Source organism: Beta vulgaris, chromosome 1, assembly GCF_026745355.1.
Source record: "Beta vulgaris subsp. vulgaris cultivar EL10 chromosome 1, EL10.2, whole genome shotgun sequence".
Lineage (NCBI taxonomy): Eukaryota > Viridiplantae > Streptophyta > Magnoliopsida > Caryophyllales > Amaranthaceae > Beta > Beta vulgaris.
In genome coordinates, this window is record NC_079202.1 from 4,826,334 (window position 1) to 4,830,627 (window position 4,294).

The window sequence follows — 4,294 nt, forward strand, 5'->3', positions numbered from 1 at the left end:
CTTTATTTAAAAGCTAAAAGTAGATAATAACCATCATTCGTAGTGGTTAAGAAAGCTTGTGGATAAGAACCATCATTCTTAGTGGTTAAGAAAGCTTGTGGATAAGCACCATCTCTTACTGGTTAAGAAAGCTTGTGGATAAGCACATCATTCTTAATGGTTAAGAAAGCTTGTGGATAAGTACTATCATTCTTATTGGTTAAGAAAGCTTGTGGATAAGCACTAACATTATTAGTAGTTAAGAAAGCTTGCGGATAAGCACCATCATTCTTAATGGTTAAGAAATGCCAAAGAGGTAAGAAGTACTCATTCATTATTGGCTAAGAAGCTTTGGAATCAATAGATAAGTTAGAAAGTCCTTGAGAGCCTTAAACATTAATATTGTGAAAATCGTTTGGAGATTGTTTTATCGCGTAACGATGAACTTCCAGTTAAAGAGCCTTTCAGGGTTGAATCCGAGCTCAGAACCTAACCAAATTTGATATATGACCTGCTTGGGATGTCTTAAGGTTAAGATGGTCATTTATGTCCATGAATTACGTGGCTCAATAGGGTAAATTGCTTACATGTAAAACTGGCCAGCTGAAATTACAGCTCAGACTATGCTCAAAGAAAGCTGCTTAGCAGCTACTTAAGGTCGATCTCTCAAACCCTTTTATGCATGAAAGCCACACTAAGCTAACACCTCAAGCAAGAATCACCCAGAAACTCCAAGACACCGACCTCACCCAGAAGAGGTTTCCCTCCCTCATGGGTACCGCCAGAATAACCTATAAAAGCCTATTCTAGGTTTTCGTCTCTTTTCTCTTATTTCTTCCTCTTGGACACCCATTTTTATATACATATAACTCTTCTGTACATCAATACAAAGTAGTTCAAGCTTTGGTTCCAATCTTTAGACCTTAAACTCATATAGAAAACCTTGCTGAAAGATCACATAATTGTTTTAAGTTCAAACAGTTAGACACCTCTTGTATTTAAGCTTAGTTTTTCATATCTATAAGCTTTGAAAACTAATCTTTAGCATTTATATATTCAGGGGAAGCTGTAGGAGTAGTTAATCAATTGGATTAAGGAGTTTCGTTGACTTAAGCATCTTTAGTTTGGTTTTAACCTAGAGATTTCCATACCTACAGTTAGGTGATTGTTTCTTTCTAGTGTAAAGCATGTTTATGAAATGAAATTTACTTATTATGTGTATTTTATTATGTGTATATTGAGTATATAACATGCTAAGGTTAATTAGAGATATTTTATTTGACCTAAACAACACTTATACACTAAGTCATTACGATTATGCTTCTAAATGGAATGTGTTTAGTACATGGACTTGTGGAGTAATTGTGATGATTGAGGTGGAGTTGTTATGCTTTTGTTGTTGTGGAGTTGTTATGGTGGTTGTGGTGAAGCTGTTGTGGAGTTGCTATTGTTGTTATTGCTCTGTTGTAGTAGTGTTGTTGGGTTATTGTTGTTCTGTTGTTGTGGTTGAGGTTATGCTGTTGATGAGGCATCGTCATTGTGAAGTGTTGTTGCTAGTTGTGGTTAGTTATATGATCCAAAGATATGTAGAATTAGTTTACAGAATTTAGAATTAAGAGTTTGGAATAATGGTTATGAAGTGGGATGCTAGTTATATGGTGTAGCTAATGTTATTGAACTTATAGTTGCTTCTGAATTGAGGGCCAAGTATCTAGAATGTTAAAGGTTGATAATTTGTAAATTGGGAATTAGTTGTGTTATTGTTGTGGTGGTTGTGTTGCTCTTGTTGTGTCGTTGTTGCTACTGTGTTGGTGTCCTGTTCTATTTTTCGTCCCCTTTGTTGTGGAATTGTTATGGTACGTGGATGTTGTTGGGGTTCTGTTGTTATTGTTGTGTTGTTGTTATTGCTATGGAAGTTGTGGTGGCTGCTATGGAGTTGTCGTGGTGGAGTTGTTATGTTGTTGTTGTTTTAGAGTTACTAGAGTCTAATTAGTTTCTTTAAGGAGAAGAATATTAAGGGAGTTTGCCTAGCTTGTTATGGGTGAGTTAGTATATGTTAGGATTATTCATGAGTTTGGTTTGAGAATGATTATAGATCACAATCGTAAATGAGCTCTAAAATGGGAATTAGTTATGATTATGATTTCTAGTTTAGGTTAGTCTAAGTTTGGTTATTGATTATTGTTATTATTTTGAGGTTATTATTGGAGGATGATTTTTGAGTGAAGTATCATTCGGAATTATGTTGTTGGAATTGGGATGCTAGTCGATGTAGCTAATTTCATTAAAGTTATTATGTTAAAAACTAGTTTCAAGTATGAAAACCCTAAATCTTCTCAACTATCAAAGTAAGGGTAATTGAAAGGAGGTTGATAAGAGTTTCTGAGTATTAAGAATGAGTTGATAAGAGTTTGAGTATTGAGGATTAAAGTATGAATCCTTAAATATCTTATATTATAAATATGAAAGTGAGGCATGAACATGCACCCGAGTTAGGGCGGGTAGAGTCCCTAAATGTTGCCTTCCAGGAAGGGCAAATTCCTGGCGTTATAGGACATGTCCGGTTAAGTCTTGCAAGCAGAACAGTAAAAGGTGGGGTGACGACCCTCAACAGTTTGGAGACAGTTGGTACTGCGTGGTACCCCTCTCCATTCGCGTTCATGTCAAACGAGTTAATTTTGTGAAACTATAGTAACTGAGATGAATGTGATTATTTGTTATTATAACTATGTGTTAGTTTTCAAAATACACCTAAACTTGTATTTTCTATTATACAGTGTGTACTCAGCTTTGCTGATAGTGTTAGTTGTCATTTCTGTGGCCTGTCACGGTAGAGGACGCGAGCATGATATCACTAGTAGAATAAATGCTATTTGCTGCGGTCAAAAAGAGGCATATTGCTGCGTTTTTGGACGCGCAACAATTAAGGGCGCAGCAATAGGTAATAATTATATTGCTGCGGTTTTAAACCGCAGCAATATTTGGACATATTGCTGCGGTTTTTACATAAAAACCGCAGCAATATATTTAATTCTTATTATAAACGTATAAGATATTGTTGCGGTTTTGGTCCAAAACCGCAGCAATATCTTGGTCTATTGCTGCGGTTGTTGCCCAAACCCGCAGCAATAGGTATGGTACAGGTAAAAAAAAAAATTTTTTTAAAAAATTTAACAACTAAATTTGAAAGATTAAATCATGCAACTAACCCATCCACCAAATTTGCAGACAAACTAAACATAAAATAACTTAAATCTCATTAATATATAAAAATAAAAAAACTAATTACATAAGTAAAACAAAATATCAAAAAATAAAATTAAAAGCAAAAATACCAAACAACTATTACAACCTACTGACTAATTACAACAATTATAATAAAAACAAAAATAAGAAACTGAACTTAGAAACGAAAGAACTCAAAAAAAATCCTAAAAAACAATCTACCAACACTGAAACGAAAATTTTAAAATACAGATCTAAAAAATCTACCAAAACTAAATACAAACAGATCTTAAAAAAAAAAAAAAAAAAAAACGAAAAAAAAAAGAAAACGAAAAACTGAAACGAAAATTTACAAAACAGATCTCCGGTGGTCAGAAACGAACAGAGGACTACTTGATTTCGCAGAGGTCGCATCAACAGCTCACTCTGACCACCGGATTTCGACGAACAACGAGGAGAGTGAACGGCTCGCATCAACGGCTCGCATCCGTCTTCGCTGATTTCGACGAACGACGAGGAGAGTGAACGACTCGCATCAACGGCTCGCATCCGTCTTTGCTGATGGCGACGAACGATGAGGAGAGTGAACGAAAAGGGTGGCGAAACGAGGAAGGAAGCAGTGCGACAAACGACGAGATGGAGATATTCGGCTATGTTACTTCGTGGGTAGGAGAGAGGCGAGAGAGACAAGAAGAGGGTAGAAAGAGGAGATGAGAGAGCTTCAGGGACGACCTTAGGAGAGAGAACATTAGGGACTGGTGAGAGAGGCGTGTTTGAGGGTGAGAGTATGAGAGAGGCGTGTTTGAGGAGGCCTTATATGCGAAACCCTAATTTTTTTTTAAATACTTTTTAATGATATTGCTGCGGTTCTTTTTAAAGAACCGCAGCAATATATCAAAATATTATTTTTTAATATTATTTTAATATATTGCTGCGGTTTTTGTTAAAAACCGCAGCAATATATCTGGTCAAATAGTCAACTTTTTTCAAAAAATTTCCGTTCAAACTATATTGCTGCGGTTTCTGTCGAGAACCGCAGCAATATTGTCAATTTCTATTTTTTCTTTTCGCGTGTTATATTGCTGCGTAT